Consider the following 25,500-nt stretch of genomic DNA (forward strand, 5'->3'; position numbering starts at 1 on the left):
GTGGGACTTCGATCAAATTCTCAATATGGACCATCAATAGGGAGCCTGGACACATCTGATTTGTACTGACCTTCAAGACACTGTTCCCTTCTGCTGTTTGCTCACACTTACTGAGTGCTTATTATCTTCACACAGAGTAGCGCTTTTAAAAATCCCACTGATCTTAAGAAGTTGGCCCTGTTAACATCATTGTTTTCAGAGGACAAAAGCTGATGTGCAGAAGGGTTAGTGACTTCTCCAGAGTGACAGAGCTGCTAAGAGGTGACATAGCCAGGATACAAATCCAAGCGACCTGACTGCGGGACACTGTCGTCTGTCATATTTCATTGCATGCATGTATGAAAACTTCCCTCAGCCTCTTCATTCTCTCCTCCTCACATCCCCAGGACCTGCTGACAACACGAAAGGGCCCTGTATTAGCCGTTGTGCAGAGTCACGCAGAGGTCTGTGCCACAGGCAGGGAGATGAATTAGGAGACCGTTGCAAAATCAAGGCAAGGGACAAATTTAGGAATTGGCAGAAGGAACGTACCTGGTTTCCCCCCAGATAATTTAAGGCCTCAGAAATGACAAAACGTGATACTTCCTTGGAACCCACCTCTCTCTGTCTTCATATTCCTGCTGGTTCTACTCACTGCAGAAGTGGTTTCCTCGATGCTTTGGAATCAGCTGGGAATGTTCTCCTGGGTTCTTCTCAACTATGTAGCCTTCTGCGGTAACGGCCCATTTTTCAATAGATTCTCATTTCCCTCTTTTTCAGGTCCTCTCCCTCACCAGTTATTTCTTGACCTTTCATCTTCTGAAGGCTGCCTAGCATGCAGACAGCTCCCTTGGAATTCTTAGCTGACAGATGTGATCGCGAGTTCCCTGCCGTTGCCTGAAAATAAAGGGATCAGAACACAAAATCTTCCCTGGCCTTTGAGAGAGCGATGATAAAATAAGTGTCTGGGGGGAGGTGGTAATGAGAAGACCATACCTACTCCTGGTTTTCATCTGCACACACTCACAGCGCCTCTCGATGAGGACTCCTAGAGGCTGTGGAATTTTGTGTCCAAGTATGTTTTTTAACTTGGAATCCCATGTGGACCAAGTTGCACGTGGCCAGAATTTCAGCGAGAAAGGATTGGAACATTCTGTTTTGCCATGTCATTGTTTGTAAAGGCAGCACGGTGATTATTTTATGAATTTTCAAAATAGTAGACAGAGAACTAACTGGACTTGTCAGAAACCTGAGTTTGGAATTTTATTCTAGCACTCTGTGGGTGTGTGGGGTAATCATCTGCACTTCACAGGGGTTTTCATAAAATAATCGGGAAACACACAGCCATTTTGGTGTCCATGCATAGCACTTGTTGGGAACTACCTTTGTGTAGGTTACCGGCTATGCTCCTGATGTGAAATCCGGTGGCAGCCTTTATGTTTTCACCTTACTCAACCTGTTAGCAGTGTTGAACACAGCTGATCCTCCTCACTAGCTCCTGCAGTCGGCTGCTTTTCTTCTCTGGCGCCTCAGTCAGCTGTGTCAGTTTCTCCTCCTGTGTCTGCTGGAAATGTTGGGGATCTTATTCTTAGACTCAGCTCCCCGATTCTCCTTTCTCCACTCTCCCTTCAAAAGGATCTCATTTGACGTTTCCAGTAGCACGTTTCACGGACATCTCAGGCTTCACATGCGCTCGCCAGATAATTTATCGGTTGATTATTAACCTGCGTTTGCTGTCTTATCTTCTCCTGGTACCTCGAGGGGCGAGGGCTGGAAACCTGCAAACGACAACTCCCAGACTCTTAAAGCTGCTGACTTCTGCATCAGGTTCTGCCAGAGACAGGCATTCTATGGAGATGAGGGAGGGAAAGCAATTCAAAACCACTGTGCTCCTGGCAGTACCTCTGGCAGTGGTGACCTCTGCCGCCACCATGTCTTCTACTCAATGTCAGCCGCCATGGTTCTAGCAGTGTCTTCAATGACAGTTTACACAACTTTAGTAGTAGAGGTTGCTGCAGAATTTGGGAGAGCAGTGAGGGTCCCTGCGAGAGCATGAACTGATGGTTCCCTCACCATCAGTGGCTAAGTGTGGCTCCTGAGGTCTGTCCCGTTGGGGGCAGTGGCTTCCTCATCTCTATGCAACATCCCATCCCCTTCTACTTTCCAATTTTTTCAATACCGTAAACCTAGCCACCTCACCCACGAGTCACAGCGAGCCCACCACAGTTTTAGGGGCCCCAGAAGTTAATTATTATTTTTTAATCAGAAAGAAAAAAATGAAAGGAGGAAAGAGCCCGTAAGAAGCAGGAATATCCAGTTATAATGCAGAAGCTATCATGCAACCATTTTCCAGGAACAAATTCCTCTTTATGTGAGAGGCTGATAGTTTGCGCTTTCCTTATCTGGACTCTGGCTACGTCAGTGCTCTAAATGGTGCTCTTGATTCCTGCTTCTGAAGCTTGTGTTCTCCATCCTCACCCCATCCTTCTCTCTCTCAGGGAATGGTGGCATCATTCATTGTAAACTCAGAGACCCAACCATTATCCTTGAGTCTCCATATCTAAAACATCACTGACTCCTTCTGCCCGTTCAATGGATACAACATATCTCAACTCTGCCCACTGCTCTTTGCTTCCCCTGGTGCAAGTGTATCCAAGCCACCGTCAGGGCTTTCATCTTGGCCTCAGGATGCAACAAGACCCGCTTAGCATGCCCCATAAGGCGGTGTTGTCTGCACCCTGCCTCCTCCCACAGTCTGCTTTTGTGTTCCTCAACCCTTGCTCACGCACCTAGTGTGGTAGATGGGTTGCATTAATGGCAATGGCAATTTCCATGTCTCCCTGTTCCCATGTCTTTTGGTAGTAACTTCCCACACAGGCTGTGAGCTCATGGCCTTAACATCTTTAGGCAGGTGTCGCCTCACAGGGAGCTACCTAAAATTGCCCCACCTGCCCTACACTTCCCCCTGCACTGTTGGAGACATTGCAGACCTGGTTTCAAAGGTTGGCCCCACTATTTTGGAGCTCTGTGACCCCTTAAGCTCTGAGATCTAGTTTCCTAATATGTAAAATGGGAATAACAAATACCTTGTAGGGCATCATGAGAATTTAGTGGAATAAAAAGACATAATGTGGATCCATGATGGATTCTTAGCAAGAGTAATGTTCCCTTATGAAAATGTCACCGGTAATATTTTAGAATTAACTTCTGGTTTTGATTTAGGAGTCTACCCACCTACCAAGCGGCGTCAATAAGACACAAGCAACTTTGAGGAATGAACATACTTTTGTAGCTCTGCTTCGGCAAGTGTTTTATAATCGCAGTAAGCCCTGAGAACTGGGGGTGCCCTGCCTCCAAATGTCTTCACATTCACTACAGGTCTGTCTGTGCCTATGTGTAGTGGACCTGGGGCCCGGGAGACGAATAACATTGAATTCCTCACATGAGTGTGTTTTACGAGTGTTTTTCTGAGGATCATAGTAGAGGCATTTATGGGTTGCAGAAAAAGAGACTTTTCAAGAGTCATTTCATGGGGCGAGAGACACCAAAGTGGTTATAAAAACTAAGGCACCTCTGCATAGTCCATCTTTTGGAAAGCAGGGCTGTCTAGGCCTTGCCGTCAGCGTCCCTCAGCTTCGGCAGGTCATCTTCATTTTCTTTTCTCCCTCCGGAGCTGCACGATATAAAAACAGGTGAGGTTGATTGAAACAGCTTCTGCTACTGAACGATTCCACTCGTTCAAACAAAAAACTTTAGAAAGGGATAAAAACTGCCTACGAAGGATTTTTTCCTCTGGACAGCCCTGTCATTTACGACGCGCAGGGCTCAGCCTTTGGCTGTCATCCGTGCTGAGAAAACTGTTGAACTCTTTCCCCTGTATTTTGTGTTTCTCGGTGTTACAGTTGCCACTTGGATTTATGTGTTTCCACAGAAAGAGTGGACAAAGAGGCCCATGCTTTTGAAGGAACAGAACCACATTCTAGGGGAGAAATCAAAGCAAAGAGCAAATACGGGTCTGAGGAGTCCTCACCTCAGACATCCTTGGCACTGGTTACCTCAACGGCAGGAATGTCCAGTATATTCTCTCGTTAAAAAAAAACTTCTCTGTGGTTACCTCTTACTACACAGCATATTTTCTTTCAGCAGTTGGTGTGAGAGGAGTCCCTCTTCTATTATAAAGTCAGTGGGTTCCGCTATCTATCACTGTCATCCACCTGCCATCCCAACAATGAGGAGATAAGGAACATTCAGGAAAGTGATGGAAGAACACTGTTTCTCAAGAGTTATTTCCTGGAGCATTAGATGTGTGATTATATGAATAAGTATTCTGAGAAAAAAGATCCTGTGGTCAAGTGTGGTTGGGAAATGCTTCTTTAGTTAAGGCTAAATAAATCTCTTTTCTGCGGAACTTCTTAAAACCCTTATCTACTAATTTGTATTATGAACCTCCAAGACTGGGATATGGCATGTGAAAAATTTGATAAGAACACTGCTCACATCTTATGGGAATATAATGGAAAAACAGAGTAAAAAAAATAAGTAAAGTTCCTGTTTTCAAGGAAGCCATTGCCTAACGGGGAGACGATCTCATAAATAGACTAGCAAAACCAACTACTAAAAGGGTAACAGTGAAGGCAAATGTGGAAAGCACTGTGGAAGCGCAGTAGAGGGAAACTGATGGCTGGGGGGGAGGGGGCGGGCGGGCAGTGCTTCCTGGAGGAGGTGACCCTGAAGCTGAGCCTTCACAGTGAGTGCATCATTCCAATCCTGTGTACATGAGCCTACCATTTCTGGTCATCCTCATGGAATACAAGATCCTTTATTTTCAGTAAAGCATACAGCCTTTCTGTGCCAGTGTTAGTGTTTATGTGCATATGCCTTTTGTTGTCTTTAGACGCCAGATAGATCTAGATCTAAACCTCAAGTCTGCTTCTTATTACCTGTGATCTTGAGCAACTACCTGAGCCTCATCTGTTGTTCAGAGTTGTCCTAAGAATTAGAGATTGTAGGGGCGCCTGGGTGGCTCAGTTGGTTAAGTGTCCAACTTCGGCTCAGGTCATGATCTCATGACCTTGTGGGTTCAATCCCCGCATCCGGCTCTGTGCTGACAGCTCAGAGCCTGGAGCCTGCTTCGGATTCTGTGTCTCCCTTTCTCTCTCTGCCCCTCCCCTACTCATGCTCTTTTTCTCCCTGTATCAATAATAAATAAACATAAAAAATTAAAAAAATAAAAAGAATTAGAGATTGTATAAATAAAACACTAGCAAAGTACCTAAAATGTAACAGGTCCAACCATTTACACTATTATTACTTTTTGTCCTAGACTCTAAGCCAGCAGGAGAGTGGACGCAGGTTTAAAAGCAAGAGATGGCTAATGTCCAGGAAAAGACCAGAGCCCTGAATAAGGGTCCTTGCCTCATTTTTATTAGGATCAGAAGGCTTATAAACATGGTGATGGTCGTGCACAAAGAGACAATGAAACTGTGAACGTGAACTTGGGGACGTGAGGCAAAGGGGGCCTTGAAGAAATTGGGGGTTAAGGATTTGGGTAAATACAAAACAAACAAATGGGCAGAAGCAGGTTGTTTACCGCAGACGCGAGGCTACTTAGTCTCGGGGAGGACACGTGACCTCAGGGTTAACAAGGCACCTGTTGTTTTGTTAATCATCTCCACTCTGGGCAGCTTCACCCACGGCACAGTGCTGCGGGGTCTAGAGCCCTGTTTACCTGCTTACCTAACTTGGTCCTTCCTTCCTGTGAAAGCAGCTTTCTGCCATAGTACTAAATTTGGGGGCATTTTTGCCCTGAATGCCTAATCTTGCTTACCTCATATACCTTTGTATTGGAGGCCTTTGCCCCCTTTCTGTTCTGGGTGCCTTTGCACCCCCACCCTGCTCTATCCTGGGGTCCCAATCTTGTTTACCATCTTATAGCTTTGTAATTCTTTATGCCTTGTTAACCCATTGGGGTAAGCCCAGGGAATTCCTAAGCTTATTCTTCATAACTTTCATTAGGCCTTCAGACTGTAATGGATTTACGGATACCTACTCTAGGCATTCACTGGGTGTAGGAGCACCTGGGGGGCTCAGTGGATTGAGCGTCTGACTTTGGCTCAGGTCATGATCTCATGGTCTGTGAGTTTAAGTCCCATGCTGCGCTCTGTGCTGACAGCTCAGAGCCTGGAGCCTGCTTTGGATTCTGTGTCTCCCTCTCTCTCTCCCCCTCCCTCACTCATGTTCTGCCTCTCTCTCTCTCAAAAATGAATAAACATTAAAAAAAAAAAACGTTTTAAGCATTCACTGGGTGTAGACCAATTCCTTTCTATAATATTACAGCTTCTGTTTGAAACTCTGCTTAAATTCAACTTTGTTGAATAAGCTCTCAGACACTGAGAGACTGCAGTGCTACATCTGGGATACATACAAAATAAGTTTACCACAGATCTTGTCCTAGGTCAGAAGTTTCTAGTTCAGGGCTCAGAGTGGGGTAAAGTTGGAGAAAGTAAGAACATAATAATAGGCACAAGAGATGGGGAAGTCAATAGACACTAAATATGAGACACAGATAAGACACTGTGGAAGAGAAGATCACTTCCCTTTGGCAGATGAGGGAAGGCTTCCTGAAAGAAGTGACATTTAAGCAGGGCCTTAATATATGAGTCATATGTGGACATAAGAGATTAGCAAGGAAAGAAAGCCAGGAGAAGAAAACAGAAGAAACAAAGTAATAATTTGTCAGTTTGGCCTACTTATGTAGCTCCTGTGGGTGATACGTGGAATATGAACCCAGAAAGATAAATTGCCAACAGATTATGAAGGGCCAGAACAGCTCACTGTTCATTTTTGTCAACATGTCACATTAGGTAGCTCTGTAAAACAACAACAAATATTTAAATGTATAGCTGAGTTGACAAGAAAGGAAAATCTTCAGGGACCCCACAATGCTGCAGCCTTTACCAGTAAGCTCAGGAGCCGACCCTGTTAGTAACAAAGATCTTGACTTTGACACGCCTAAGCAGTGAATGAGACGAGAGTCCCGGCGTGTTGGGAATAGATGGTCACATACCTGATATCCACCCACAGAGTAAGAGCCTTCCGAGTGCTCAGGAAATCAAGTGTACGGCTTAGAGAAATCAATCTACTGTTAGAGGAATTCACAAATAAAATCTGTTTGTCAGCCTAGACAAACAACAAAGCCTAGACAAACAACAAAGTTGTCACCTCTGATGATTTGTTTGATTTGCGCTTGAGTTTGGAGGTTGAATAAATAGTGCAGGAGGGATCTGGAAAAATGCAAGCTGAGAAATTAACAGAAAAGGGATGCCAGACAGCTATTATTTTGGTAGCTCCGGGGAGAAGCAAGCACAAAACCATGCTGGCAGGACAGACCAGCAAAGAAGGTTACAAAATATTTTTGAAGCAGAAGCCCCACTGCAGATTAGCTCACAAGGAAATATTATATAATTCATGAAGGAATAATCACCAGGGAGAGGTAAGCGACCAGTAAACAACAGAGGTAGGCCTCCAAGAACTTCAGATAATAGAAACGATGAAAGAGGTTATCTTTAAAATGATAAAAATCATTTTAAAAAGACACCGCATATATGAGAGAAGAGTAAGATATCATTTAAAACATATCTGAGAAAGAATATAGGTGAAAAATGTAGTTATTGATACAGATTGATACACAGTATAAATAGTAGCCTAGAATAAGCTGAAGAAAAATTAGTAAGTTGGAAAATAGACCCAAAGGAATTACCAAGGCTATTGTTTAGGAAAATACACATGAAAAAAATGTAAGAGACATGGCAAATGGAATGCAAAATAATAACAAACAGAAATGGCAAGTGGAAGTAATCATTGAAAGATGAAAGCCAAGATGGCTCCATGTTTTCTATTAACCTCACTCACCGCTCCAACTGCAGTCCACCCCCCTACTGTCTTCCACCAGGATGTTTCTGTGGCCTCCTGCCTGACCCACCTTCCGGCTGCTGTCCTTGTCTGCCCTTCTCTCAACATCTGAGCCTGAAAATAAAAGTTGGATCATACCCCGTCGGCCCTCTGTTTAACACCTTCCAGTGGCTTTCTAACCTACTAACGGTAGAAGTATATCCAAGGCCCACAAGCCCTGTTTGGCACGCCCTGTTAGCTCTCTCCACACCTAACCCCTTCAGCTCTCTGCTTTGTCTTCTCTGCTCCAGCCATACCTCCCTCCTTGCTCTTCCACAAACACTTGAGTCAAGTTGCCACCTCCCAACCCTTGACCTTGCAGCCTCCTCTGCTTGGATGCTCTCCCCCCAGATATCCACACAGGTCCTTCCTTCTCCCCTCCCAGGTCTTTGCACAGATAATCACCTTGTGTGTGAGGCCTTGTGTAATAATTCTATTTAAAACCACAAAGCCCCCTCCCTATCCTCAGCACTTCTTTATTCCCTTTTGTAACTCATTTTTCTATAGCACCCATCACTTATAAAATATATTTTATGTATTTATTCATTTATTTCTATTCCCCATCATCCACTACCTAATCCAAGAATATAAACTTTGTGAGTGATAATGTCAACACAAGTGGAAAGTGGCTAACACAGTACGTGCAGAAAAATTCATACTTTAAATTGCTGTATTATAAAAGAACCCTGAATATTAGAATGCCAAACTTAAACCCAACAAACTTGAAACTTTTAAAAAGTGTAGGGGCTCCTGGGTGGCTCAGTCGGTTAGGTGTCCGACTTCGGCTTAGGTCATGATCTCACAGTTCGTGGGTTCAAGCCCTGCATCAGGCTCTGTGCTGACAGCTCAGAGCCTGGAGCCTGCTTCAGATTCTGTGTCTCCCTCTCTATCTGCCCACCCCCTACTCATGCTCTGTTTCTCTCAGTCTCAATAATAAATAAACACTAAAAATTTTTTTAAAAAATAAATAAATAAAAAGTGTAAACCCAAAGGAAGAAATTAACAGTATAAAAATGAAAGCTAACTACATAGAAAACAAAGCTGTGTTAGGATTGTTAAAATTAAAACTGTTATTCAATTTTAATACGTGAATTTAAGGGAAAAACTTCTAGAGGAGGTGGTTATGAAGGAAGCAGGCAATGCCCATAATTGGCCTTCAGAGTTAAGAAGTGGCCATAACTGTGAAAGTAAGAGAGAAATGAAAAATATTAAAGCAATTCTACAGACAACTTTATGTCAAAAAATTTGAAAACTTAGAAGAAAGGGAACATTTCCTGCATGAATATAACTTAGTACAACTGACCTAAGAAGAAATGAAGCAAAACAAAAACACAAAACCTGAACAGATTGATAAAGGAGATGGGATGAATTATAAGGTATAAACATTAAGGAGAAAGCATGGGAATGTCAGTTACGCATTTGGAAAGAAAAAATACAAACGTATCTTTTTCACACCACATGGAAACATGGATTTCAGCTGGATATATAAAAGATAACATTTAGGTGTATTTTGGGACTCCTGGGTGGCTCAGTTGATTAAGTGTTTGACTTCGGCTCAGGTCATGATCTCATGGTTTTCGGGTTCGAGTCCCACATCGGTCTCTGTGCTGACAGCTCAGAGCCTGGAGCCTGCTTCAGATTCTGTTTCTCCTTCTCTCTCTGCCCCTTCCCTGCTTGCACTCTGTCTCTGTCTCTCAGAAATAAATAAATGTAAAAAAAAATTAGATGTATTTTAAAACGTGAAAAATGCCATGAATTGTTTTTGGACATATTCCATATACACTGCAGAAGTACAAAAAACATAAGCAGGACCAATGTACAGCAAAATCAGGACTTTGGTTACTTCTAGGAAAGGCAGTAAAGAATGAGAAGGAGGGTATCTCAGGGCCTTTGTGTCTAGAACTAATCTTCAGTGTCCATTTTAAAAGCATTTGATGTGATTATAGCAAAATGTTAAGATTTGGCAAGGGTAGGTCATGGATACATGGACACTTATTATATTCCTTATTCATCTTTTAGTATCTTGAAACGATGCTATTAGGAAAGAAGGCTATGCCAAAAAAAAAATCTTTTTTTTGGTAAGCAGTGAGTAACGTGACTATTGAGTGCTTCACCAGGCCATCACGGACACCTGGGTGATTTCTCTTCAATCTCACAGAATGGATCTCAACACTCCTGGATTCAAATCAAAGTCCAGAATGAACAGGTTCAGACAATGTTCGTCTCACCAAGCCAGACACGGAACAAAGTTGCTTTATTGAGAAACTCTGAAGCGACAAATACGAAACTGTTTCTTTTGTTGGTATGTCAAGGCACCCAAAGGCAACCACAGGACATTGTGAAACCCTTGGGAAATAACCAGTTTAAACCGGTGGTGTTTGAAGCCGGGAGAGTGAGCTTCTCCATGAAAAAGGTTTTGAGACTGCCTAACACCTCTGTTATAATCAAGCAGAAGCAAAAGCAAAATGCATTTTTATCTAGTGCAATTTGTAAAGGAGATTGCGTATAGAAAGAATCATGTAAAAACTTATGTGTTTATATCTCTGCTTGCCACAGCTTATAAAAAATTCCTCTGTAGAATTCCATTATTGACTCTATGTTTTCCAGTTTCTCTGTGCAATATGTAATTATTTCAACCTCTGCCCTCTTGTCTGGTGTATTAGTGGGCTAGAATTCAGAAGGGTTTCTTTCTGAGAACTCAAATAGTCTCAAGATAGTGATCTTCCCCCCCTCAGTTCATCTTCCCTAATCTAAATAATTCTAGTTCTTGAATGCTCCAGTGACTTGAATAGGATGAGGCTTTCAAGATATAGCATTCCCTTAAAGTATTTAATCTCCCTTATGACCCAGCAATAGCATTGCTGGGGATTTACCCAAGAGAGACAGAAATGCTGATGCATAGGAGCACATGTACCCCAATGTTCATAGCAGCAATGTCAACAATAGCCAAAACATGGAAAGAGCCTAAATGTCCATCACCTGATGAGTAGATCAAGAAGATGTGGTATATATACACAATGGAGTACTACATGGCAGTGAGAAAGAATGAAATCTGGCCATTTGTAGGAAAGTGGATGGACCTTGAGGGTGTCATGCTAAGCGAAGTAAGCCAGGCAGAGAAGGACAGAAACCATATGTTTACACTCATAGGTCTAGCAGGAAAACAAGAGAGACCTAATGGAGAACCAGGGGGAGTGGAGGAGGGAGAGAGAGTTGGGGAGAGAGAGGGATGCAAAACTTGAGAGACTATTGAATGCTGAAAATGAACTGAGAGTTGAAGGGGAAGGGGGAGGGGGAAAAAGAGGAGGTGGTGATGGTGGAGGGCACTTAAGGGGAAGAGCACTGGGTGTTGTATGGAAAACAATTTGACAATAAAATATTATGGGAAAAAAAAGTATTTAATCTCAAAGAAAAGCAAGCTTCATCCCCTCAAGGAAAAAGAAACCTAATGCTAAATATGAGTTGCTTTTCATTTCTCTGTTCTCTCTCTCTCTCTCTCTCTCTCTCTCTTTCTCTCTCTCTCTCTCTCTCTCTCTCTCTCTCTCTCTCTTTTTCTCTCTCTCTCTCTTTTCCTTCCGAGATTGTTTTTATCTAGATAAAGGAACAAAATGGCCAGAACCATGATCTGGATAATTTTATTCTAGGATATTTTGCCAAAGATTGGATGGCTGAGATAAAAAGTAAGGTTTTACAATGTTGAGCTATTAGCTGCAGCCTTGATGCTTAGGAGTAGTCGGAAAAGATTGTGAGTCTCTCTTTGAGGGATGAGAAGTTAGACAAAAGATAAAACAAAGGGAAAGGAAAAGAATGGATTTCTTCTGAACATTGGACTATTTCCAGGTACTCCATGTGAATCACCCAAGTGAAATCTTGCACTCTCTCCAGGGGGTATTGATTGTGTTCTTCATGCCACAGATGACGATGACGAGCTGACTCTAACAGGTGGAATAATACCAAGTGGGGGCGGGGCATGGAGGCACAGTGTTCAGATTGCCGTTGAACCTGCTTCATGTACAGATAATGGTGGGGCTGCTGCATCCTCAGATCTACACTGACATTCGTGCTGAGACCGCCCTCACCCAGGCTGCTCCCGGGCCATGACCGAGCCCCACAGTGGGACGGGAGCTGTGCGCTCCTGCCTGATGTGTGATTCCTCCAACTTCTGCTCCGGCACTCTGCATTAGCCAGGCCCAGGTTTTCTCAGAACTGTACTCAGATGTGCAAGGATTTTCCTGCCCGATGCTCCTTCCTTCCTACTCTTCCTTGCACGGTGTCAGACCTGCACTGCCAGCCCTCTCCTGCTGCCTCCGTAGTTATCCTTTACAGCATTCTCCCCAGCAAGCGCCTTGTACATCCTGTCTTGTCATCTGCTTCTCAAGGAGCCTTGCCTGACGTGGGCCACATAACTAATGGCTGTCACAATTAAGGGATGATTCCAAAGGCATTGCCCTTTCAGTATTGACATTCACACCGCTAACGGTACTAATATCGAGACTGCTGTTAATGATTCACATTGTCTGCATAGCCTTTGTTGAGGACTTCCTATGAGCTAGGTATTGTGCTTAGACTTCCATGAATTATGTCCTTCAGTTTTCACAACAATCTATAGTAAGATAGATGTTATCTGCATTTTACAGATGAGAAGACAAAGGCTCAGAAATGTTATTAATTTATCCACGTCACATAATTATCCGATAGCCTAATCAGGATTTGCATTTGGGTCTGTGTGGCTCTAAAATCCATGTTCCTAAACCCTCTGTACATTTTGTAGCCTCTATTCCTTCCCGTAAACCACCCTTCCTCCTTCCAACGTACATTACTTTGCCTGTTTTTGGACTCTGATTTGATGGGTATTTTTCCACTTGAGAATAAGCAACAAAACATTTATAAAACATTAACTCTGTGCTCGGGTTTTTTGTATATAACCTGTGGATTCAATAAAAGGAAGGAGCTAGTTCCTCATTCCAAGGAAATATTATTAATCATTATTAATTATTAACAATGTAAATGAAGAGAAACTACCAAAACGTCCAAAACAAAAAACCATCCAGGAATCTAGACTAGATGGTTGTTATTAAGTGGCATTCCTTTTCAGAACAACATAACATAAAAATGAACAAACCCCAAAGGCTATGAAATTTCATGATAGCAAAGAGTTCCCATTTTGCTGCAAAAAAGGAACTAGATCTCGAAGATTCTATAAGATATGGAAAGGCAGAAAATGGGAGATACGAAATTTGCTAGCTGGAGGAAAAGAGTCAATCCTTAAAATCATGACGGATTCAGGGAGAAATGTAATTAGTAAATTCTTACTTGGCATCACTTAAAACATTCCCTCCTAGAGAATATAGTGGAATGTTCTATAATGGAAATAATATGCCTTTGGCTGTCAGGCAGCACTGCAACCCCCAAGACTGTCAGCATGAACTGGTTAAACAATGAAACTGTGAACAAGGCAAGCAGAAGGATGTTTAATGACACTGCACAGGAAATTTAATCTTGTGCAGGTACCTCCCCAATGGGGGAGTCTGTTTTGATCTTGGACCTTTTTCAGGAACTTACCTTTCCTAACTCAAGGAGTCTTAAAACACTTCTTCCTGACATACAAAAGGCAAGGGGACAGAAAACCACACACTAACCCCGAAGAGAAAAATCACGAGACTACTGGTCTTGAGTACACAGACACCAAAAGGCCGTCGGATTCCAAACTCAGAATGAAGCCCTGCTCTTAGTAACTTTCCGCCTACTGTCACCTGTCTGCATCTTGGGTGCAAGCAAAAGCCTCTTTGTCAATTCTTTAGAGAAGTTTCAGTGTTTGAAATAAACACTTAAACCAGCATGAGCAAAGGTTAAGAATTTTCTGTAAAATAGTATGGAGAGCCCTGTTACAAATAATTAGTAATTCAGAATGAAGTTGTCTTAGGTCCACAATTCAGGAAGGATTCAGAAGGAGAGCCACAGAATTTGGATGATATAGTAAATGAGGAGTTGAGACCAGACCAAAGCAGGAATGGTCCCATTAGCCTTACCGGACATGGAGAAAGGAAATGGATATTTCTAGCATGATTTTCTGGGTACCGTTTACTCCTCTGTGGCCAGTTACAGCATGAGGTGCACACTCCATGAAGTTTTCCAGGTGGGCCAGTCTACACTGATGTGTTGAGGGACCCCAACTGAATGAACTTCTGAAGAAGCAAAGTGAGAGTCCCTGGATAGGAGGGGAGGCAGAAAGTCTTACCTTTCACTCTTGATTGAGATGTTCCCAATACTAATAATATGGTGCATCATTTTTATTTACTCCTTTAAATTATTTTTTAATATTTTGTGTGTGTGTGTGAGAGAGAGAGAGAGAGAGAGAGAGATGGAGCATGAGCAGGGTAGGGGCAAAGAGAGAGGGGGACACAGAATCCAAAGCAGTCTCCAAGCAGGGTCTGAGCTGTCAGCCCAAAGCCAGATGCAAGGCTCAAACCCACAGACCATGAGATCATGACCAGAGCCAAGGTCAGATGCTCCTGGTACGTCATTTTTAAAAAGACGTTTAATAAGTTCTCTCAGCAAACTGAGAGATGAACAGCATAGCTAGAAGGAGAAGAGAGAGTGGAGGAGTAACTGTGGAAAGGTGGGGTTTGGAAGGGTCAAGCTCAGTAGGGCTTCCTGGGCTGTGTTAAGGAATTGAGTCCATAGACTACAAACTTGGGAAGACATGCAAAGGTTTTAAGAAGAAAGGTTACATATTGAATTTCTGAAGATTTTCCAGGGTGAGATTGGGTGTCAGTGTTATAACAGCAAAGCTGTAACAATAGTTCAAACAAGTACCCATGGTGGCCGGACTGTTGGTGGTCATGTGAGTGGAAAGAGAATACGCTGATTGAAGAGAACGTGAGAATGTGGAATTGACAGGGCTCACAGGACAGCCAAGGTGTAGGGTGAGGGAGAGAGAAAAATCCAAGATGGCCTCAAGATTTCTGACCTGCTTACCTGGATGGGTGGTGGTGAGCTCACTGAGCTAGGTAGCACCAGAAAGTGGGTACTGACAAGGATCACAGACTTGCTTTTTGGTGTGAGTTTTGAGGGCTTTGAGACAAAAGTAGTGTGAAAGGTGGGTATGTGAGTCTGGAGCTCAGAGGAGGGGTCTGAGTGGGGACATAAATGACTGGCGTGGGTGCAGGTACCTGGGCTGAGACTCAACGGTAAAGTGGAGTTCACAGGGAGTCAAGGAGAGAGAGAGAGAGAGAGGTTATTTACTCAAAAGCATTTGAATTCTTTTCTCTTTGATCTTTGACCAAATCCTCTATTATCAGCTCTCTTACAAGGCAGTATCGTTATTTTTCTGTTTGTACCCCTGTAGGACTGCAAGCTGGGTGAGGGCAAGTCTCTTTTACTTATTTAAATGTACAGCACCTCTCAGAGTGTTTAGCATACAGCAAACAAATAAAGGGTGAACAGGTGCATGAATGAAAAGTATAGCAACAGAATAATCCAGGGAATGAGACCCAGGAAATTTGGTTTTTGGTTTTCTTCTTCTGTGCAACCACTGGAAACTTACCTGATTTCTTTTTGAGAGGTGAGGGGAGAGGCAGAGAGAAAGGGAGAGAAAAAATCTTTAAAAACATATATTTATTTTTTTTAGGAGAGCATAAGTGGGGGGGACAGAAGATCCAAAGCAAGTTCTGTGCACACAGGCTGACAGCAGTGAGCCCGGTGTGGGGCTCGAACTCACGAACCACGAGATCACGACCTGAGCCGAAGTCAGACAGACACTCAACCTACTGAGCCACCCACGTGCTCCAGGGAGAGAAAAAAATCTTAAACAGGCTCCACACCCAATGAAAAGCCCAATGTGGGGTTTGATCCCACAACCATGACATCATGACCTGAAACCAAAATCAAGAGTTGAACCATTTTCTGACTGAACCAGGCGCCCATCACCTGATTATTTTATAGCTCAGTTTTCTTATTTATTTAACATAATCTCCTTGATACATCATAGGACGTGCTTAGTGAATGAAGAACGCATAGTCCTCCTGACATTATAGGAGAAAGGGGTCCAACATCTACCGGATACCTAATATGTGCTACTGCCCTGATCCTGGTGTGTAGACACACACACACACACACACACACACACACACACACAATCTCAAAATTAATCCTCATAACCATTCTTTCAGGTAGATATGAGTGTCGTCACTTTTACAAAGGAAGACATTGAGATTCAAATACATTCAATGATGTTTCAGGTCACACAAAGTAACTGGGGTACAATCAGGCAGTCACAGACCCAAAACCTTGTTACCACTTGTTTGAGAAAGTGAAGAACAGAGTATGCATATGAGGCACTATCGTTATGTTAGCTACTAGCCTAAAGGCACACATCTAAATGTTTGTTTCTGTATAAAACAGCCAAACTGGTTCTACCAGCTCACACAGGATGTGAGGCAACAGAAAGATTTCAAATATTTATTAAGTGGGGATAAAAGGTCCAGATTTTGTCGAAGACTGTTTTGTTTTGCTTTTACTTTTCAACCTGGCAACTAATAGCAAGGGAAGCAAGTGAAATGTTGGCAGACAAGTTGGCTAAAGGACCAGACTTCTTTGTCATCCAGTCAGACACTAGAGATGGAAAAAAATCTGACTGGTTATCTTTGTCTGGTCTTTCTTGGCTGATATTCTTTGGAGGTAAAAGGGATGGTCCATTCCCCTAGTTAAAAAGGACTTTACACACAAAGGTTATACAATATTGGGGGGGGGGTGGAGAATGAATGATGGACATGTACAGATTACATACATGAAGAGTTTATCACATTATACATAAAAGCCCATGTTTTCACTACATAGGATGTACAGGAATGCATGCATGTAGACTAAATATGTTGCTGAGTAAATAGATATGTATGTATTTCATTTTCATTACAAGTCCTTTTCTCAGATGTCTTATTTTCTTTGCCGTTTTGCAAAGAAAATTTTCTTTTTCCTGTTTCTTTTTCCTTTTGACTGTCAGGAATTTCAGAACTCATGCCACGCCTGATTAGAACAGTTTCCTGGGGTTTTATGGTAAATGGTCCCTCACAGACCGGACTTTTAGTAATAGACCCCCTTCCATGCCTTTTGTTGTAAGCTCCAGCAAATCCCTGCTGGAAGCATGAGGTAGCTTCTATTAATAGCCCTGATTCTTCACCCATCCGGCATGCACAGCCTCGCCATGGCCTCATCAAGGGTGGAGTGTACTTCCCCACCCCTTGACTTGAGATTTGCCATGTAACTTGCCTGGAACAATGACAGATGCTGGAAATGACACTGCAGAGCCTAGATTTGCAAGAGCCTCAGTGTTCCCACTTGCCTTCTTACACATCTGCCATTACAATGAAAAGGACTAATTCAGGCAGCCCACTGGTGGCCGGAGGAGCAGACTTGCCCTACCTGCACACAGTCTAGATGGATGTCAGCAGATTTCCAATAAACTTGCAGATACAAAAACAATAATAAATAACTCTTGTTTTTAGCCACCGAGTTTTGGCTAATTTTTTATGCAACTGAGTTAACTGGCGCAAGGTAAATGGGAAATATTTCTATTTTATTTTATTTTTTTACTTGTTTTTAATGTTTATTTTTGAGAGAGAGAGATGGAGTTTGAGTTGGGGAGGGGCAGAGAGAAGAGGGAGGCACAGAATCCAAAGCAGGCTCCAGGCTCTGAGCTGTCAGCACAGAGCCCAATGCAGAGGTCAAACTCACGAACTGTGAGATCATGGCCTGAGCTAAATTCAGATGCTTAACTGACTGAGCCACCAGGTGCCTCTCTATTTTAAATATACATAGACGTATTTATTGTTAGTATAAGGAATGCATAAAGTCTTTCAATTTTCAGAAACTACTATTTTATAATTCAATACTTCAGAATATGTGCTTTTTTCACTCAGTCTGCTTAATGAACTTTATTGATCCTTTAAAACCCTATCATCATGTCAGAAATCTCTGTGAAGGCTTGCTAATGTCTCTCGAATCATTTCATCCTCTGGATTAAATGTATACCTTCAATGTATTTGTTTTTTCTCTCACTAGATTTTTATGACATCCAAAGTCAAAGACTATGTTTTATGATTCTTTGTAACCTCTTCATGGACATATCAGACATTCGAAAATATACATATCTGGATATGCCCTGTGATCGATTTCTATTCAACTCACTTGTTGGGAACAAACTGTCCAAGAAGATGGTGCTCAAAGGAACACTGAATATGTTGCTTTGAAAAACCCAAGCCATTGGTGTTACTAAGGAAACAAAGCACTCGTATAGTATGTAAAATCTAGTGATGCGAAATGTAAATCCACTCCAATAATGCTCTCAAGCTCAGGCTTGCTCCCCGGCATCAAGATGATAGTTCATAGATAATGTCACAACAATCCTGAACGTCAGTGGAAAAGGAAGAGCCAAAATAATTTCTTCCCATTGATTTCTCAGAAGGCTTCAGTTACTTCATTATTCCTATTGACATCAAATGAAATAACATGATAAATGGAATAATGAAAATTATCTTCAACAGCATCAAAATAGACGTATTCAGGAAATTTTCTGTGAGTGGATGGAAAATACTTAGATAAGGTCTAATGTGCATATGTAAGTTGGTGCCAGCACTAGGAAAGAAACTTGTTAATGAGCACAATGTGCCTACCGGCTGTGCAGTCTGTCACAGCATCTAGATCATTTATGGTGAGGTGGTCCCAGCAACCTGTTTTGAACTAATTTATATTTAGAGGTAGGGAAGGACATGGGTTCCTCTAGAATTTACATCATATTCTAAATCATCTGTAAGAGATGAAACGACTGGGTCCCTGAGATCTGACCAGGACTCGCTGTACCTACATCAAAATAGTTTGTCAAGCAAGGGGGGGTTGTGTGGTCCTTCCAGACTGCTTTCAGCATTGAGCACGTATAAACCCACTGAAATCTCACAGCACTCATTGAAGTAGTTATACTATTATCTCCACCTTGCAGATAAGATTTTAATTGGTACTGAATCACAATTTCCTCCTCCCCTATTTCCCAATCGACTGAGAGCTAGAACAAGGAATGAGAGAAGCAGAAGTCAATTATGTCAGATTCTTATTCCATATTGATAAGAAAGGACAGCTGACTCTATGACACATCTCAGACTTCCGATTATGTTTCTCCAAGATCAAACGTATATACAAAGCACAGCATAACAGACAAAAACGCATTACAAAGATTTAGAAAATATTCATATTGCTAACATTCTTTCTCCACCGGTGTGGAACACCATCTGTGTTACACATGTAGAGTGCCATTAGCTATTGCCTCTGCTTCTTTCTAATTTGTTCTGTGACCACATGTGTCTATTCCTGGGCATACGCTACACTGTTTGATGCCCACTTCTCAGTGACTGGCAGGACAGGCACAATCTTCTTCTTCAAATGATCTTGGCTATCCTCTGCTCCTATTCTTTCATTCAGATTTTATGGTCATCTTGTCAAGTTTCGTTTTCAAAAAGTTATGGAAATTTTAATCGGTATCATAATATATTTATGGATTGATTTTGAGAGAACTGCCAACTTTATATTTCTCCACTAATTCAGGACTTCTTTGTGTCCATGTGTTCTTTGGTTTTGTTTTGTTTCAAAAACTGTCTTGCCAATCTTGTTATACTAATTCTTGTATTCCTAGGATAAATCCTTTCATCTTGCTCAACTATATTTTTCACTACTTTTAGTAATTACCTTCATCTTCGTATTCCTGAAATGATGTTTTCCTCCTTACTTTTGGACAATAGTTTTGTGTTATATGTACATCTGATTTTCAAGACTATTGTTTTCCCTCAGCATGTTGACATTAGTACTCAATTGTCCTTGTACTTTGTTGTTGTTGAGGACAAGTCTGCCTATCTTTTTAAAATATTTTTAATGGTTTATTTATTTTTGATACAGAGAGAGACAGAGCATGAGGCGGGAGGGGCAGAGAGAGAAGGGACACAGAACCAGAAGCAGGCTCCAGGCTCTGAGCCAGCTGTCAGCACAGAGCCTGACGCAGGGCTTGAACCCACGAATGTGAGATCTGACCTGAGCTGAAGTCGGAGGCCTAACCAACTGAGTCACCCAGGTGCCCCGACAAGTCTGCCTATCAATTTGATTGATTACCTACCATTTTTTTAGGTTTTTTTTTTTTTTTTACTCTTTAAAGGTTTTTTTTCTTTATCTTGGATATATCTAAGTATGGACATATTTGTATTTATACTACTTGCAATGGCACTCACTTTAAGTATGAGACTCATGTCTTGCTGGAAATTTTTCTTCCAATATATCTTAAATATTTTTCTGCTGCATTTGTTTTAGTGTTGTCTGTCGAGACTTTAATGGGATATATACACTCCTGTAGGACATATATAGGAGGTTTTGAAGACTTACCAATACATCAAACAGGTTTCCAAGTTTTATATGTTTATACTGAAATACATTCCTAGTTAACTTGTCATCACTGTATTCAGTATTGTCCAAAGAAAAGTTTCACACATCTAGTGAGGATTTATAAAGTGGTTCCAAAATCTGTGCTTAGATACAATGTCCAAAGGCATGATCCATGAAAGAATTATTAAAATCACGACAATAGGCCCCAAACAAACTTCTCTGAAGCCCTGCATCAGCAAACCAAGACTTAAATAGTTTCAGTTCTTCCAGAAATGGAATCCTAAGCCAGTCCATCAAGAATTACTCAATAAGTGGTATTTAGGTAATCCTCCTGATAGACCCCTACGATCCCCTAAAGAAAAGTAATCCTGCAATAAACAACCCACTGTTTTGCCTCATATAAGTTTCTTGTTCCTGCTCCCTTATGCTTATAAAAGTCTTTCATTGTGTTTAGTACCTTAGAATGCCTTTCTATCTGCTAGGTTGGGTGTCACCTGATTTATAAATCATTAAATGAAGTCAATTAGATTTTTAAAACTTACTTAGTTGATTTTTTTAAAATAGCCTCCACTCCCAGCATGGAGCCCAACATGGGACTTGAACTCACAACCCTGAGATCAAGACCTCAGTTGAGATCAAGAATCAGATGCTTAACAGATGGAACCATCCAAGTACTCCTATTGAATCTTGTTTTTTAATAGGAATAATTGATAAATTAGACTTCATTAAAATCAATAACTTCTGTACTGCAAAAGACAATGTGAAAGGAGTGAGAAGACAAGCTACAGATGGAGAAAATATTTGCAAAAGACACATCTGACAAAGGACTGTTATCCATAATATACAAAGAACTCTGAATATTCAACAATAAGAAAACAAAATGCCTTAGTTTAAAAATGTGCCCAAAACTTGAGCAGATACCTCACTGAGTAAGACATATAGATGGTAAATAAGCATATGAAAAGATGCTCCACATCATTTGTCATCAGGGAAATGTAAATTAAAACAACAATGAGACACCATTACATACCTGTTAGGATGTCCAGAATCTTGAATGTTGACAATACCAATTGCTGACAAGGATGTGAAGTAACAGGAACTTTCATCATTACTGGTGGAAATGCAAAATGATGGACGTTTGGCAATATCTTACAAAACTAAACATATTCTTATGATATGATCCAACAATAGCACTCCTTGGCATTTATGCAAAGGAGTTGAAAACTTAGGTCTGCACACAAACCTGCACACCAATGTTCATAGGAGCTTTATTCATAACTGCCCAAACCTGGAAACCAACTAGGAGGTCCTTGGGTGGATTCATGAATCAATAGCTACATTTTCCATTTTGGAATTTCAAATTCAGTTGTTTTCATATCCCATCTCATATATCTCCCTAGGTTTCTTTTAATAATTTCTTATTATTTATGTGAATATAATTTCTTCTCTATGCCCCTTTGGAAATTTTATTAACCTCTTTGGAGATATTTTTTATTGAAATCAAAGAAAAGTAACTCCTCACATTTCCTGGTTTTGTTGGCTATCTATCTTAGTGTAATTTTCTTTATAGACTTTTGACATATAAATTCATCTTGAGAAGTCATTACATGAGTCATCATGATAGATTTACTGTTATGAAAATCAGTGCTCAAATATGAGATGTTCAACACAGTGGACACATTTCTTTCTCATACAACCCTTTAATACAATAGTTTGGATGGCACCCCTCAACACAATGATTCATGGGTTCAGGCTTTCTCCATATGATGGGTCTGCTCTCTTCTAGGTCTTCTGAGTTTTTCCCTTGGTTACCCTTGTGTATTCTCTGACCTTCAGTCTTCTCAAATATAAACTGGAGGTCATAATAGTACCTACTTCATAGTTACAAGTATTAACCATGCTACTGTACTCAATAAATAATAGTTTCTAACCCTAATAATGACTATAGGACTCCATATGCAATGGGAGTCACTGATATTTTAGGCATGGGAGTGACATGGCTTCCTTTTCAAATTCAGCAAGTATTTGAGTAACCACCTGATGCCATATGTACATGCTGAGAATAAAATAGTAAACAAAAGAGACATAACTCCTACGTTCAAGGTGGGAGTGCGTGTAGAGAACCTGGGAGGAATTACTGTAGCTTCCTGGATGTGGTCACAAGAGTATGGAGCTTATATTCTAGTGCGAGAGACATGATCAACAAGTGAAAAGAATCATGTGTTAGAGAAGTCACTGTGGTGGCAATGTGGGGAAGATTTAGAGAGTGGTAGATTGCTTGTGTAATAAACAAGATAAAAGAAGACGGGCCTGTGTGGGGGCCATGACAGTAGGGACCTCGAGGAGAATATGGATTTAGAACATTTTAAGGGTAAAATGGCAGTTCTTGGAGACATAACCATGGGGAGAAGGGCAAGAGCATGAGATGGAGGAAGAGTCTGGAATGATGCCCAGATCTCATGGGTTTCAGATTTGAGTGTCCCTGCAGATGGTGGCACCAAGATTGGTAATAGAATAAGAACAACTTGGTGGGAATAAAAGAATCCCATTTTCTACCACTTGCATTTGACATTCCTGTAGGATACTATATTTATTGAGTAAGTAGTTCAGTGTATTTTGTTTGTCATGGAGCAGGTGTGCAGAAGTTTGCTCTCCAAATCCACTCTCTACCAGGCTCTGTGCCCTGAAGGGCTGACCTGTAAGACTGGTGTCCATAGGCTTCCTTTTGCCCTGTGTCTGCATGAATTTTGTCAAGGGTTAACATGACCGAAGATTGAAAGAGGAGGAGAGTAAGATCAGGGTGTTAACGCCCCAGGTTACCTCCTGGCCAGGATGTTGTAGGCTGGTTTCAGCCCTTAACTGAAGGCCTAGCTTCCCATCTAGTCGGTCTCTCCCTCTCCTTGTCTCCTCAGGTCTACTTACTCTCTCTCTTGCCCTGTCAGACCCAAGGGAGATAATGGATACTCTTGTGACCGCATCCAGGAAGCTACAGTAATTCCTCCCAGGTTCTCTACACGCACTCCCACCTTGAACATCATCCTAGTGAAGTTCTTTTCAAATCTCTCAGTTTGTATATGTGTCCTGTGTTTTCTGCTGGGACCTGAAATACAGTAAATGCTCTGTAAATGATGATTGAACAAAAAATTTACCAATAAATATGGCAGATAGGTTGATCTGGGCTTGAGAAAATGACTCTGCTCTAGCCATTTGGGTAATAACAAAAGTCATGAGATCCTTGAGGAGCCAGGGCAGAGTACAGGGAGAAAAATCCATTATCTGGCCAGGGTGAAAAAACTTGAAGAGGCGGTGCACAGGGGGGAAGGAAATTCCAAGGTGTGGTGGATAATCCTGGCAAGGCACATTATGAAGTTATTCAGGAATTTCCTCTCACCTAGAAAGAAAATATATTGCTCCTCAGGGATGAGAGGTAAGGAGGGAGGAGAATCAAAGGTAGAACTAGGGAAGCAAAAAACAACTTGTCCATATTTCTTCATTAGCTTCAAGGGTGGAATTATTGCCAAGGGTAATGATGTAGAAGTTGGAATGTCTTTATTCCTTAGGGGGAAAAGCTCCTCCTTCTGCCAGATCTTTTCATCCATTGTAACTGGGCTTATATTTGCCTATCAGAAACCTAGGCATTTCCAAACCAAATAGCTTCCTTTCCCTACAGCAGGACCAAAATAGCTACAAAAGGCTGGGCCTGCCTCATTCAGACAATCTTGGCAAGGATTACTTGCCACATCAAACCCGGGTCACTCTCTCTGCTCACAACCATAGGCCACACCTTTCAGAATGCAAGGGGAGTTTTGGAACTGTTGAAATTGGCCTGCACATGCCCTTCTAGGTATTCCTAAAGTAAGCACAGGAGGAAGGAAACCCACCATCGCAGTTATATGAGAGGCTGTCCAGGTTCTTGCCAAGAACATAGAACAAATGGCCACTGCCCTCATTGTACACCCCCCGCACCCTTAAAACAGCATCTGGAAGATGCGATTAGTAAAATAAAAACACACCATATGAGGAACTACAGAAGGAAAGGCTCTGTCACTGTCTTGAATATGGTGGTCGTTTCACAGGTATATGCACGTGTCAAAACGTATCAGTTTGTGCACTTTACGCATGGCGTATTTTATGTCAACGATACCACGGTAACGTGTTTATAACAAAACAAAAGAAAACCACACCGTGTAAAATGGATGGGTAGTCCTCGTAGGGACCCAGGAGTTGGGACTTTATGTAATAGTTTGGATAGGCCCAGAATATATAGAGCTTGCAGCCATATCCTCCACATTACTGCCAGGGTGGTCTTTGGGGTTTGAATCAGATCATGTCCTCCTGTGCTCGAGACCCTCCCATTTCTCCCTCATAACCTGCAAGTAACTCCATCAGGCCTTATACTCGCAAGCCCTTGTGACCCTGTGGCTTTGACATGTACTACTTCCCACTCTTTAACCACATAAGCTCTCTAGTTATTCTCGATCAAGCATGACAAACTTACCTCAGGGCCTTTGCACTTGCTATTTTCTCTCCCTGAAATTTTTCTTCTAATCCTAAATACGTACATGGCTTGCTCTAGATCCTATACTTTTAGCATTTTGTTCAAACTTTACCTCACAGTGAGATCTTCTCTGACGTCCCATTGCAAGTGGCATTGTCCTGCTGTCACCTCAGCCTCAGTGTTTCCAGTTTCCTTCCTGCTTTACTTTTCTCTGTAGTATTTTATCATCATCTGCCATTCTCTATAGTCTACTTAGTTATTAATTGTTATCTTCCTCCCCACCTTCCCACTAGAGTAGATTCTTTACAAAGAAAGGCATTGTTGTCTGTTTTATTTACAATGGCACTTGTACACAGGTATAGCTCAATTAAAAAAATATTTGGATAGTACTTTATTCAATTAAAGAAAAAAACCAAAATTGTTATGGATTTAAATGCACAGCAATAAACACCTTGTATGAAAGATAGAGGAGTAGCTTGCTACCATTGGAATCATGTAAAATTTATTTTTCTCCTGTTCTAAAACTTCTCTGGTGAGATATGCCATTCCTAAGCTCATGAAGTACAGAAAATAGAAACATCTTAAAAACATCTCCAGTATTGGGCAATGTACTACTGATGTATTTAAAAAGTAACTATGATTACTGTGAAGATTAA

General features: G+C 41.6%; 1 pseudogene; it reads left to right on the top strand.

Moving 5' to 3' along the window:
- The first annotated feature begins 1,936 nt into the window (after positions 1-1,936).
- Positions 1,937-25,500, top strand: part of LOC115297674 — a 187,112-nt pseudogene continuing 163,548 nt past the window's right edge.

The sequence above is a fragment of the Suricata suricatta genome, chromosome 8 (assembly GCF_006229205.1).
Source record: "Suricata suricatta isolate VVHF042 chromosome 8, meerkat_22Aug2017_6uvM2_HiC, whole genome shotgun sequence".
Lineage (NCBI taxonomy): Eukaryota > Metazoa > Chordata > Mammalia > Carnivora > Herpestidae > Suricata > Suricata suricatta.